This window comes from Zonotrichia leucophrys, chromosome Z (genome assembly GCF_028769735.1).
Source record: "Zonotrichia leucophrys gambelii isolate GWCS_2022_RI chromosome Z, RI_Zleu_2.0, whole genome shotgun sequence".
In the NCBI taxonomy this organism is placed as follows: Eukaryota; Metazoa; Chordata; class Aves; order Passeriformes; family Passerellidae; genus Zonotrichia; species Zonotrichia leucophrys.
Genome location: NC_088200.1, coordinates 70,232,984 through 70,247,941, shown reverse-complemented (window position 1 = coordinate 70,247,941; position 14,958 = coordinate 70,232,984). Strand labels below are relative to the sequence as shown.

Here is a 14,958-nt window from a genome sequence, read left to right as displayed (position 1 = left end):
AATACACAGCAGAACAACATTTTTGGGAGACAAGAGCTTGAATTATATGTTAGTCTTCAAAACTAAAGTATTAGCTGCATGTTTGTAAATCACCCTTAATTATTACAGTTACTCAATTTTAGAAGTTTTCTGTACTAAGAAAAGGATCATGCATATTATGTCAGTTTTCCCCTGATAATTTGAATTCCATGTAAGTGATTGATTTTTTTTTTGTTGTTTTTGTTGGGTTTTTAATCGGTTTTGAGGTTTGTTTATTTTTGTTTGTTTGTTTGTTTGTTTGTTTGGAGGGGAATGGTGGTGGCAAGGCACAGGAATGAAAATAAAACATGGATTAAAGACACTCTCTGGTTACCTAGAACAGTAGTAGAGAAAAAAAAAAAAAAAGAAAAGGAAAATTCTACTTTCACATATTGATGTTTTCCCATTTTCTTTCTCCTTCTTATTTGGAAAACCAGAAAGGGATGAGCAAAGAGGTTCCTCTGTTCCTGCTGCAAAGCTGTAAATAGTCAGTCTCTCTGACTTAGAGGTATCCAGCTTCATCCATTAGCAGATAGCAAAGGCATGCAGGAATCTCAGGCACAATCTGAATTAAGAAAACACAGAACCCTTCAGATTCTTGCAATATTTTCCTTAATGGAATGGTAAATCTGAAGTGTATTAATATTGTCTACTAACTGCTGCTACTACATTCACGATAAATTTTTTGAAAAATCCCTTCTGGAAAAATTTCTTCGCCAAGTCAAGTATCCTTACACCATCACATGAACATTACAAAATTCTGATTTCTTTCCTTAAAACTGAGAGAAAAATATTTTTATTTCCCTAGGCACAGGAAACAAAATAAATATAGAAGACTAGTTCAAATAAAAAGGAAAAACCAAACTTGAAGACACCAGAAAAGTGCTCATGTCCAAAAACTTATTCATATTTTAATAACAGTGCAAAATGTTTCAAAATAAACCTTGCCTAACATACAAGCTTGTACCTACAGGTTCTAGTTTATAGTTCTTTTTCCTTTCCCTCCAGTTTATGCCAAGACCTTTAACATGACATTTCAAGACTGTGCTTTACTAGAGAAAACTTATCAAAATAATTCAGTCACTTCTGAAATAAAGGCTGGCAAATAATATGCTGCTTTGCCTAGTACATTGTAATAGCTGACCTCTAACATTTCCCTGGAAGATCTAATTTATCTTGGATTATAGCGCAAAGAGCTTTCCCTTGATTTTCAGTGTTCCTCTTTAGTAAAAGTGATTACCTTATGTGTGTGAAAATCACAGGGGCTTAACAAGATGGAAATAAAGTGAAAGCAGTTTCATCACAGAAACAGCCAGGATCTCAATGAAAGACTGGAAACAGAGCTGGTAATAAGAGAAAGCTCAAAAGTGTAAAGTAAGCAAATGGCCATTTTAAAGAGACCTGAAAATCCTTCTCCAGACTGTTGTTCAGGGTGTTGTTCAGGTGTTGGCTGCCAGGCTAACTGAGGGGGCTGAGAACTGACACACACATGGGAAATTTTCCAAGATTTATCTCAGTCTTCTGTTAAAACTGATCTCGTCTTCCTCCCAGTTTCAGTGCTCATTATTTAGCCCCAAATACAAGTTTATGCCAGCCATGACCAAAAAGACACAGAGCCTTTTGCCACCCTTTTAATTCTAACTGCGGTCAGAATTAAAAAAAAAAAAAAAATACAGGTAATGGGATAGGAACTCAAAAACCATTGTCTCATTTTTCTTTTCATTTTTGTTTGCTTGTTTATGAAGGTAAAAATCATAGGCAGGTGCAGTTGATGCTACTGATGACATTGAAAATCTGACAAAAACTGTGTTTCAGGGAAGATAATGCCCTCTGGATACAGGGATGAAATTTTATTTCATATTGTGCACCATGTCTTCTTGAAGTTCACCTTCTGCTCCTCAGTGGCATGGTTTGCCTGAGGTTTTCCCTCTGCTCCTTCCTGAGCAAGATATTCCAGAGCAATTAAAAAAGCTTAGGTATTTGGATCTCTCCACTGAATTACTTCTTAAAAATAAACTCTTTTTTAATCAAATTAAAATAAATTAAAAATCGCATTTCACACAGCTGCAGAGAAAAGAAAAAAATCCATACTACAAGTGATGAAGAGTCAAATAAGGTTTTCTTCTCAAATGAAGCTGGAAGATTTTGTGGAACATGCAGTTTGTAGGCAGAGGCACTGGGGATAAGAAGTGAAGAGCTGCTCTCTGCATGCCTGAGAAAGCTGGATGATTTGAATGCAAAGATAACAAACATTTATCTTGGTAAGTGGCATGGGACGGAATTAAGCGCTGTTGGATAACTACCTTCGAGAATAAAGAGCATGTAGAGATGCTCCTTTATTTTTTTCCTTTTAATTATGTGCTGTAGGTCATTAAATCTTCTTATCATATTCCTACACATTCAGTTCTTAATGTAACTTGAATGTAATTGCATGTTTTACCAAACCAGATTGGAAGTTAGTCTTTCTTTAGCAAATTTTTATTGCGGGAGCAGAGGAACCAGACAATATGGTTTGGGGGCATAATTTGCATGCATTATATCAGATGCCACATTCTGTTTCCTGAGGGGGAAAAAAAATAATAAAAAAGACAGAAATTGGACGCAGACACTGCTACTGCTCTGTGTCACTATCATATTTCTTCACTGTATTCTGCCACGAGCATACATAAGGCAAAATTCATCATATGCTGTACACATAAACTTATAATGCTGTTCTTCTAAAGCACTTCAACTATTGACATATTTCTGGATCCTAGGGCCAGAACTGATTTAATTTCCTGCATCAGACGAATGTTGGCATCAGCTTTTGACTAAAAAAAATAAGGAGTGCTGAATTTTCATCTTTGAAAGCAATGATCATTAAGTGATAAGGCATGTGGCTTCCTAGCCTGGAAAATTTGAAAAATTCAGTCCACACAGCTCAGAATCTTCTGGATATGTCTTATTCCAAGTTATATCCTAAAATTTTAAAAGGGCACTAACTCCAGATTTTAGTCTGCTGTTTGAAATTCCCCTTCCCACTTCTAGCCTGGCTAATGTGCAGTTAGATCAAAATGAAGGGAAAGGCCTCTCTCAGCTGCTATCTCATTAAAGAGAAAATTGCAACAAAGATGCTTCAGAAAAAAAGAAGAACAATAAAAAATAGGTGTACCAGATGGCTCTGTGTGTTTATATATTTCTATGAAAATATTCAGGCAGTCTGCAAGATTCATAGTCATTGGTCCACAAATGATACCATGTAAGGATGCAATTAGAAATTAATCTTATAAGAATTTTCAGAAGGAAATACAGTGTTTTGGAATTTCAGCTGTTTTTGGGAGAATGGAGGTGAAGGTTTATGATGTCTGCAGGTAGAGAGGGATTACAGTTTCCCTGGCCAGGGAATAGTGGCTGATGTAGGTGAAATTCCAGCTCAGCCATACATGCTTTAATTATCCAGTTTGGAGAGTGGCTCAGGACACAAAAATGGACAGGGAAAAACACAAAGGAAGGAGCAATATTCAGAAGGGTTTGTCTGGCCTTAAATGCACTGAGAAAACTAAAGCAGATACATTTGAAGAAAAAAATCAACTGACAAATATAATGGTCCATGCTGAAGAAAAAAATCAACTGACAAATATAATGGTCCATGCTAGAAAAGTTGGATGGTTTTAAATCAGGAATATAGTCCAGAAGTGGGATAATAAAATAAATAAAATTTGGGTTGCATCCTGGCTGGTTTTGTTTTCTCTCTACACTGAGAACAGATGATAAAGAGATATAGTAAGAAAAAAGAAAAAGAGCTGTACAATGAAAACTGTTCATTTTTGCCCCTCCAAAATCTAAAAGGGATCTTAAAAAGACAAATAATGAAAACTAAAATTACAGCACAGTGACATTGGGTTTAATCTAAAAGACTATGATGAAATGAAACGAAGACACAGAAAATCAAGGACAAGTGCTAAGAAACAGCAGAGTCAAGCAAGAAAGGGAAAGGGAAAGGAAAACAGGTGAAATGCTTGGGAAAAGGAGAAAAAAGAGGACACTGAAAAAAAGCCAAATGTATTCAAGACCCTCTTAGTACCTTAGGGTTTGTTTTTTCTTAAAATCAGGAGAACACAGATCAAAGGATATGTGGTTAGATTAAACTCATTGATGTCAAAGGATCTGGTGATATTTATTTTGATACAATTTCTGAATTATTGATGATCATATGTGACAAGTAAAGGGAAATGAATGAGTCTGGAGAATTGAAAAAGGGCATAGACACTCTTTGTCTTCAAAAATTGTTAAAAAGAGGACAAACTGTCCTAAGTTTAATACCCAGGGAGATATCTCAGCAAATGACTAAAAAATGGATGTGTAAAGACTTTGGGGATTAGAGTATGGATCTATCCATGCCATGTGATATCAAACCAATTTAATCTCTTTCTTTGAAAAGGTCATTTAATCTACCATAAAAGCAACACAATTGTAATGTAATTTGAATTTTGTTGGGCTCCTACATGAGATTCAAATAAAGTGGTTGGAAATAAATCTACTTTGAATTCATAGCTAATGTAGTTGAAAAATCTTTTGGGGAAAAAAAAAACTAACAACAACACACAAAAACCCAACAAGCCATGTTTTAAATACTAACAGTTAAACTTTGGAGATTTCTTCACAATTTAGGTAAATCCAAAGTGTTTGGGATGTTATAAAAAATGTCAATATATTTCTTGTCTGTAGGTATAAACATATTATTCTATTATTGAATGTCCTCTTTACTTAAAATTTGGGTTGCATCTTAGCTGTTTTCTGTCTACACAGTATGTAGAAATAAAATAAGATCTGTTTGCCCTGGGGAAAGTGTTACTTTTCTGCTTTGTCTCTTTCTGGCCTCCACTAAAACAATCTCACTGCAGCCAGGATGATTATGCAACTTAATTTTCAATTTTACAGGGAACTTTTGAAATTGCGCATATTGCAAATATCTTCCATCTCATCTGAAATACCACATTTTCACTATTTTCTCATGAGATTTCTCCTACTGATTCCTTAGTTGCACTGAATGCCACTTGTCCTGTATCCTGTTGTAATCACAAGAACGTTTCCTGAAAATAAATGAGTGCTTACATTTCATCCTCACTCCCAGAAGAATTCCCCACCACCTGAATCACAGAGTTGTCTCCATCCACGTGCACTGCCTGAGATTTCTGATTGTTTTGTTTTCCAGTGGGGACTTGATACTCTGATAACACTCAAGACTAATCCATTCTTGCTAATCTCATTCTTGGACATTTCCAGTCCCTGCTGAGGTAGTTCAATTATCTTTTGCTTCCTAGACAGCAAACCTGAGAATGAAACATCACCTTTCCTCTCTTCTGTTCTATCATCTTCTTCATTGAAAGGGACTCAAAACCTTAAGTCTCACTTCTTTAAGGATAAATACAGTTTGTGTCTAAACAAGCAAGTAATTCATGCAACAGGACCAGATATAAAGAGGACATCAGCTCATTTCAGGATTTAGAGAGGTGGCACTAGGTGTTCTTTAATTTCAACCCAAACCATTCTGTGGCTCTATCTTTTTTGTTATTTATTCTACTATTTCATCATTCCTGTATTAACAAAGTTAGTTCTTCTCAAAAATGCATTTCCTTTTTGATCAGTACACACTTAGCTTTGAGGTTAAACCCTCAAAAAATTAAATTTTCAGTGTCTAAGGAAAACTTTCTTCTTGGAAAAAAAGGTAAAGGATATGAAGCAACAATATAATTGTCTTTTGAAAATTTCTACTTGGAATTTATTTTATTTTGCACACCAAAATAATGCAATGCACCAAAATTCAATTTTTATTTTCTTTGTTTTTTAGCCCTGCATTGAAACTAGGGGCTGACAGATGGGGATTACAAACATGTATCATTTGGACCATCATTAGTGCTCATGTCTGCATGATGAGAACCTCAGATCCTTTCCTCAGAAAGCCAAACATTTTGAACATAAATTTTAACACTTGCACTCTAATATTTACTTTGAATATTAGCATCACTAAGGTCCCATAGATGTTATGAATAAAGAACTGTTCATGAATAATTTTTTCCCCAATTATTCCACTCTGCTTGAGAAGCATCAAAGTAGATTTGAGCTGGAATTTTCATTTATAGGGGCCCAAAACATGTTAAAAATATTCATGCATCTCGGTAAGTGCTCCTTCCTCTGACAAGTGGACTATTTCCAGTAACAAGATTTTATCACATAAATGTATAATAAAGCAAGGATGAAGCAATGGTGTTGGCAATAGCAATATTTAATCAGCAAATAGTTCAACTCCAGATGAAGATGTAAAATGCATAGCAGCCTCTCCAATATAAATTTCCTGCTTTTCCTATGCCTATAAGATTATCTTTGAGACCACCAGCTCCACACTGGTTTTTCTATTAGTTTTGCCAAAATTTTATTTTCAACAGAAATCTTCTTTATTCTTGAGCCTTCTCCTCCTGCCACAGAAGTGATTCTCCACCACAAGGAAAAAAAAAAAAAGTAAAATATAAGTCAAATTTTCTCCTGATTTTCTTTGCAGAGCCAAAAAAAAAAAGTGAATTGTCCTGGCTCCTGTTCATATTGTACATTAAATTGTAAAATGCTTTTATTTTTACAGTGAATGTTGAATTTTGCCCTAGAGATTCCTAGCTATTCATATTCCAGTTTCTGTTCACAAGGGAATAAATCCATTGATTTCATTTATGACAATTTTTGAGGTTTTCTTTCCCTGGCTTCTAAGACAGTTTTAAAGAACAATTAACAAGAAATGCATCTGGGGAAAGAGCAGCTGGCACATATCCCTGGCTGAAGATAATCAAATGCCTGTTACTCTGACAGAAGAATTTTCATTTATTCTTGAAAAGTTAAAACAGTACCACAAATCTGGAGGGAAGACCTGTTTACGTCTTAGCACTCCCTGGAGTTGTTAAAAATGTGTTGTTAGCTAAGAATTGTCTGTAAATTAATTGCTATTATTTCCCTGAATATTCTTTGTACTGATTGTAGAAAATGGCTGGAAATGAGGTAAACTTTCCTCTTGTCTCACTTATAGAAAAAGTATTCTTTTAGCAGTGGTATTTATTATAGACACCACAGCAATAAACAGTTCTGAATTCCACTTTAAAAATCATAATCTTTTATACCTACTCTGAACACTCACAGATTGAAAAGAAATAGTATCCCTTTAGAAATCAATGGATATTTCAGCCTAAAATGAATGATACAGAGAGGTATATTGTTACTGGACAATATTTTCATTAAGAAGCTCTCTGTAGTCAACAAATATCATGCAGCAAATATTTCTAATACTTTTGCTTGCACTGTTCCTATGAGTAAGGATTAGGAGAGTCTTAGACAGCAGCAAAACAAATCTAAACACAGATCACCTTTCTCTTCACTTTCATCCTCTTATCAAAACTATCCAGCTCACAAACTTTTCCCATCTCTGTTATGTCAGCAGCCACAAACTGCCCAGGGACTGCATGGCACTGTAGGGTAAAAAAATCATATCACCAGAAATACAGAAACACTCCAAGAGCATTCCATGGGCAGGATAATAGGGATTTGAAAGCCCTTTGTGCTCGCCTCCTGCATATCCTCCCTAAATAGCTCCTGTGGATGGAACCTCACTGCAAAACCGCAACAAAGCCTGATCTCACAGGGTTCAATTAACTCTTAAAAATAACCATTGTGGAGAATATGAGAGGAAAACATCCGGCTTATGTAGGTGCACACACGCCTGTGAGCAAGCTGGAGGACAATGGGGAATGATGGAGGGAGTATTCTGGAAAATAAAAATTGAGAAAGTAAACAAGTATGAGGCTCTGCTCTCTGAAAAAAATACATTTCTTAGCTTCGGCAACAGATAACAACAAACCTTCCTTCAGATTGTTTTTCAGGTGATTATGTCACATAATCAAGGGAACCAACTTTCCTGGGTTGATGACTGATATAACAGTAGATTGCTGGTGGCCACTTGATTAGCAATCTGTTTATATTAATGAAGGGGAAAGTATCCAAAAAGACAGAGCGGTGGAAGAGGAGACAAAAAAAATAAAGGAAATTAGCTTTCTTGCACAAGGTTCATTTAGATGTTTTGAGGCACACATGGAAATGAAAACTGGCATTTAATTTCTCCTTTTTACACTGCCTTTATTTCAGTCCTACCAAGTTTGCAGCATTTCCTTTAAATTCGCCTCCCTTGTGTCAGCAGGGGCTCTTCTTTCTAAGGAATAAATTGTTCTGGACAATTCATGGCAATAGAATCCTAAACCACAGAGAGAAGCTGAAGAAATAACCCAGCCTGGGTGCAGAGCAATGAGAGAGAAAGGGAGAAGGGAGCTCACAAAAATGAATTTTCTCCCCAGGAAAGATCCTAGTTCCATGGCCATTGTTTTGATATTGTAGTGTCAACAGAAGGGGTTCAGAAATGCTCCAAAATTCCATGTTCCAGAAATGTGACTTGATGAACTAAGTCAGGTTTGCTGCTGCTTTAGTTTTCCTTCTCTGTGTGGATGTCAAGCCTTATGGAAATTGTTATTTGCAAATTTAACCCCTCCTTCTTTTAGTAAGTCTCAACTTTGCAATGAAACCCACTCCATTTTCTCTAATAATTTTTGCCAGTTAATTGAAGATTTTAAAGTGTGCTTTGTAAGTCCAACAAAACTTCAACAGAAATCAGCAGAAGGTAAATATATCCTTAAACTGCATCTTTACTAAATACCATAGGGTCTTGCAAGAATAATAAACACTGATAAAAATATGCTCAATTCTCCTTAAGCAAATTATTTAAGCTTTTCTAATGGGAAATTTGAACCCTGGAGCAAAACTGAAATTTTATTACAGCAAGTTTTAAATATGGGAGTTTTCCAGCTACCTCTAGGGGATACTGCTTCACAGGATATTTTAATTCTTAAGGAAATGGTGGCAGTAATGTCATTTCTCTGTTAATAGTACTATTAGCCCATGTTATTTACTCTTAATTTATTTCTTTCTGAATCCAAGCTTAAGGATTTGAGTAAATTTCATTCTATTTACCACCAATGTTGGTTTAGAGGAGGTTAATTTTAGAGAATAAGCATTTTTAAAAGTCAATACAGCAAATTACATTCTTCTTGGAGGTTGTAAAGAATTTTGTCTAAATTAGAAAGCTGTTTCACATTTCTGGAAGTTTCTTATGATGCTCTTTGTAAGTAACAATCCAGATTGGGCAATCTGTTCAGTGAAAATAAACATTTTTGTTATGATTATTTTTAGTGCCAGATAATGTCAGCCACAGATTAGGTTTATAAAGATTTGCACATCACATTTCCAAATAAATTTTTAGTACTTGAGAGATAAAAGGAAAATAGATTATTTACTGCAACTACTTCGGAGCTTTAGGTAAGATCCAACACAATGGAAATAAAATATAATGTTCTGTGTGTGGATATTAACACAGTGATCACCTGAACATAATTCACTTTGTCTTCTCCCCGTACTCTCACATCATTTTGGAGAAACAAGAGTCAGGAATTTGAAGGGATGTTGATGACAAATATGGGATAAGTTTCTTATTTCCAAGTGCCCCGGGAATCCTTGACACAACCATTTATTTCCTGGAATGGGCTGTTAAATTCCTTTCAGCTTGACAAAATGCAACCAGCAAATCTTTAAGTTTATAAGGATCTTTATTTTTTGAACCACACTGGGAAGCCAAGAAATAAAACCACCATTCTGAGAGCAAAGGTTTGCTGTTATTGTTAAAATACATGTAGCAGCACCAAGCTGATCATGGAACATCTAAAAGGAAACTTAGAAAAATATTGACAGGGACAATTTTTATGCTCATTCCCCTTGTTTAAAGTTCCAGCTTTGGAGTACTACTATTAGAAATAAGCTTTGCCTGCCAGGGTTTATTTTATTAAATTATTTGCTTTTATGTATAAATATCTAAAAAAATATTAAAAGATCAAAAGTTCTAAATTATACTTTTCTTTAAAATCCCATTTCCTTGAAACATTGTTCACATATCAGTAATGCTTTCCTTATTTTTACATAAAGGGTGGCTAGTAATGGTATAAAGATGAACTATAATCTCTGTGTCCAAGCTGAAAACCAAGTAGGATTCTTTGAAGAATCTGATGCAAGACTAAATCACCCAGAAATGGAAATTAAGCATGCTTGAAGCATTAGAGATCTAGCCAGGGCTGTTTTGCAATCCCACATTTGTCTCTCAGGGCATCTGAATTGGTTCTTCCAGAAAAAAATCAACAAACTTTTAATGAGAAAAATCAGAAGTACAGAGCTTTTCAACTTACAAAACTGAAAAGCTCATTGGCAACAGACCTGAAGGACTTGACCTAATTAGTCTGAATTCCTTCCTAAAAAAAAAAAAAAATTCAAATGAGGTGATAAGAGGTCTGGAACACAGCTCAGCTAAAAACATAAACCAAGTTTAACCATTTCAAAGCAACCTTAACTAAATTCACATTTACCCTGCGGAGCAACATGCAGTTTGACAAAGGGTCAGGGAGACTTCAGACTGTCACGAAAGGTGAAAAACCAGAAGGAAATAATGCAGCATAACCCAAGAGCAAGACAGACAAAGAGGTAGAACACACCTTAGGGACGTTGTGCAGAACACCCACTTCCCCTCAGTTATTGCTCAGCATAATGTGTAATTAAAGACCTTTGAAACTGAAACATCAACAACAGTCCTCAATCAGTCTGATGAAGTTATTAATGTATTTTTTTTAATATCTGCATTAAACTCTCCTTCTCCAACTCACACTTCCTGTCTAACCAGGAACAGATTTCTGTCTCCTCCTCCTGACACGTGAAATTCTTTATGTCTCGCCTCCACCACACCTGAAAGTTTGTTTTTCAGGAGTCTGAATCTTCCATTTGTTCCTTCCAAAGTTTCAGTATTTGGTTTCACCTTATCCCTGAGGGCAGCCCCCAAAACTGGAAATATATTCCATGTAAGGTCTTCACAGTTACTGGTAACATAGACAGATATATTTGAGTGATCCATACACAAAACTCAGAAAAAAATTATGGGTTTATACCTTTTCCATAATAATACTACAAAAAATGAAATCAATGAAGATTTCAAAATGTTTTACAGAAATAGCACTGCTAGGCTGTATCAAGAAGATAAAGATATGGAAATAGATACTATATTTCCAAATAGTTTATTATCTCTACAGTGTTCATTGGATATTATGGGGGCCTGTCCTAAAATTAGCTGCACAATGAAATTGAATGTCCTTCACTCCTAGTAAGGACTAATCTGCCCCAGAGTCAGTAGTGACTAAATGTCACAGACATGTTTTCTGAAAAATCCTTTCCTTAGGATTTTTTCCTCCTGAGAAGGTGAGAGGCCTCAGGAACAAAATGTAAACATTGATTATCTGCTGCTGTGGAATGCAACAGGTGCATCTGGGATTGGGCTCATGTGGTTGTTTCTAATTAATGGCCAATCACAGTCAGCTGGCTCGGACTGTCTGAGCCACAAGACTTTGCTATTCATTCATTCTTTTTCTATTCCTAGCTAGCCTTCTGATTAAATCCCTTCTTCTATTATTTTAGTATAGTTTTAACATAATATGTACAATAAAATAATAAATAAAGCCTTCTGAAACATGGAGTGAGATCCTCGTCTCTTCCCTCATCCTGGGACCCCTGTGAACACTGTCACAAATAAACATCCTCATCTTTCTCTCTTTTCGTTGTTTCTCTCCTTCTCCCCCTTGTCTCTGCATGCCCCTTGGGCTGCTCCAGGGGCACCGGGGCAGCCTTTGTGACATGGGCACCTTGTGTCACTGCCCTGGGTGACACTGTGGTGCCCAAAGCTCTTTGTGACACGGGCACCTTGTGTCACTGCCCTGGGTGACACTGAGGGACACTGTGGTGCCCAAAGCCCTTTGTGACGCAGGCACCTTGTGTCACTGCCCTGGGTGACACTGAGGGACACTGCGGTGCCCAAAGCCCTTTGTGACACGGCAGAGCCCCCCCAGCTGGGGGTATATAAGGGACACTGCAGGCCCTGGGCTGGCTGGTGCCAGCAGAGTGGCCGTGTCATCGTGTCCCGGCCCTGTCTGTGCCACAGCACGGCAGCCATGGACAAGGACGAGGCACAGCCCAACTTCCAGACCCCCAGCCCCTCGCCCGACCCTGAGAGAGCCCAGACCTCAAGTGGGGGGCAGGAGGAGGCAGAGGGGGGCTCAGGGGGGCCAAGGACAGGGAGGAGGGGGGGCCTGTCTGGGTACCGTCTCTTTGTCTCGTTGGACATTGAGGACAGCCCACAGCTCAGCGAAGGGGAAGAGAACGAAGGCCAGCAGAAGACTCCAGGGGAAGGCAGTGCTGAGCCACAGCTGCCCCCAGGGGGGGGCAGAGGGGACAGAGACCAAGAGCCTTCCCTACCAGAGGTGGAGCCCTCCCCATTAGTCTCCGACTGGGAGGAATCCAGGGAGCCAGCATTGCGCCTGGGAGACATCGAGAATGACCAGGAGATTTCTGACTGGGAAGAATATCTTGAGCGGCCGCTGTCCCCAGGAGAAGGTACAAGCCATCAGAGACTCTCTGAGCGGGACACTAGCAGCAAGCAAGAGCTGTCCGAGACAGAATCCAAGAGGCATGAAGTGTCTGAGGGTCAAGGTCAGAGAAGACCCTCAGAGCAGTCCAGCTGGGAAGACAGTGGCGACCAAGAGCTGTCCCAGCACAGCCAGGAATCCAGAAACATCCTGAAGCCCTCGCTCAAGGCCCAGCAGGAGGACAATGACTGGGACAAAATCAGTGTCCTGAGCTTGCATGAAAAGGATGAAGAGGCCAAGCGGCAAAGACTGGCGGCGTTAGCCCAAGATGTCCCACGTAAGGCTCAGGTGAAGTGCAAGGCACCGGGGCCATGTTGCAAGGAGCAGCCGCGTGCCAGGCGCAGCCCTGTGGCACCCCGAGCCCCTGTCGGACACGCACGGAGGGTGCCCGGCAGGAAACGCCGCTGGCTCTTCAGGCGGGCAGAGCGGGCACTGCGGGGGCTGCGGGGGCTGCTCCGCTGCCCCTGCCTGGCAGCACGGCCCCGGCGTTAGCGCCCGCTGCCAGCAGCACCGCGCCTGCAGATGGCGGCCGGCCCGCGGCCTGCCCTCGCCCTGAGGGAGCCGCACGGGCCGCCTCGGCCTGCGCGCGGCCCTGGGGCCCGGCCGGCCCCGGCTGCTGCCCGGCACCCCCGGGGCGGCTCCCCGAGGCCAGAGGGCACCCGTGGGGCCGGCCCAGAGCCCCGGCCCTGGGGGACGCTTGTGCCGGGGCTCGGCGCCGCCTCCCAGCCGCTCGTCCGGCTGCGAGGCGCCTTCAAAGGCATCGCTCCCACGGCCGGCGCGGCACCGCCATTGTCAAGAATATGAATATGAAAAAGGAGTAAGAATAAGAATACAGAGTAAGAATAGGAATAGAATAAGAAGAATAGGCATAAGAATAAAGAATATCAAAATAAGAGTAAAAATATTTAAAGGAATAAAAAAAGCGTAAGAAAAAACATAAGATGAAAAGCATAAGAAAGCGCAAGAAAAAGTAAGAGCAAATGGAGGAGGAGGAAGAAGAACAAGGTTGTTATAAGTGATTGATCGTGAGCCAAATTATCAAAAAATGCAAAAACATTTATTTATCTTTTTCAGCGACTGAAATACAGTCCTCAAAACTACCACAGCCAAAGAGACAGCATCGAGCCCAGGATCGGCGTTGGTTGAACATGGATCCGACCTCTATCGCATCGCACCCTCCCCAACTCACAAGAGTCACTTCTAGCGATGAGGTTTTATACAGTTTCTTGTGCCCGAGGCAAAGGAGTCCCAATTTCTTTTGTAACTCTTCACATTCATTGCTGTTTCTTTCAGTGTGCAGAGCTCGACAAAGACCATCTCCAGGTGGATAATCAGCGTTAATGGGCTCTGGGAAAACCATGTATTCACATGTATGATCCTGGCGTCCTTGGCTACCTTGATTGATGTTATCTGCAGCACAATGATGATGGCTCTGAGGTGGTTTCCAACTACTCAGATACCAGTGAAAAGCTATAGTGAATTTTTTATTTTCTGAAGTTAAATTTAGCAGTGCCATCTCAGGTTTCGGCAGTTTATTGACAATTCAGGACACTGATTTACTCGGAACATCACTCATAAAGTCATTAAAACATAAATTCTGGGTGTCACCCAATATATTCCAGATTTTTTGCATTTATTGTGCTTGTTGATGTAGCAAACCAATATTCACCAAAGAGCATCTTGATTTAAGTCTGGGTCAAAGTGAGGGCCAGAAAGGAAGAAAGATCTGTTGTATTGGCTGCAGAAAAAGATTTATCCCATTTATCATTTATCCCATGAAAACAAAAGGCTGTCATTCCATAGAAAAGCTGTTTTTGCTAAACCTTCACATGTGCCCCAAAAGAAGCAAAAAAATTTGAAGGCTCTGAAGAATATCCCTAAACTCAGCCAAAGTTGTGCAACACCTTTTCATCCTTCACATTACTACCGTAGAGTGAGTTCTCCTCTGGTCTAAGCAGTAAAAAGTTCTCATTTCTCTGAAAGAAATTAAGCATGCTGCAGGTTCAGTATTTTACTTTTGCTACATTTTGCGCAATTAAAAAAAAATGGGATCTGGGGGAACAAAGGGATTTGGTCATCTGATTCTTTAAAATTATTCAAGTGAGGAAGTGTTTGTTTCCTCACTTCCTTCTACCCTTGCTTCTCTCCTACAGTGCTTCAAAGCACTGAGATGTCATCTCTGGCTCCAGATTTGCAGCCACAGGTCTGGAGCCTGCAAAATTAACCTCATAATGCTTGGCCTATTTTATGGCCTTTCCTAATTTTCTCCTACTGTCTCCTGGCAAGAGCACGCTGGGTCAGATGGCACTTGGAATGGACAAAACGGTCAAATCATACACAACTTTCTCAGTGCCACACAAACTTT

General features: G+C 39.2%; 1 long non-coding RNA gene across 1 annotated transcript; it reads left to right on the top strand.

Moving 5' to 3' along the window:
• Positions 1-13,424: 13,424 nt before the first annotated feature.
• LOC135460185 (uncharacterized) lies at positions 13,425-14,462 on the top strand. Its single transcript, XR_010443180.1, has 3 exons — positions 13,425-13,563; positions 13,668-13,804; positions 13,887-14,462. It is a non-coding gene; the product is annotated as an uncharacterized LOC135460185 (long non-coding RNA).
• Positions 14,463-14,958: the final 496 nt, after the last annotated feature.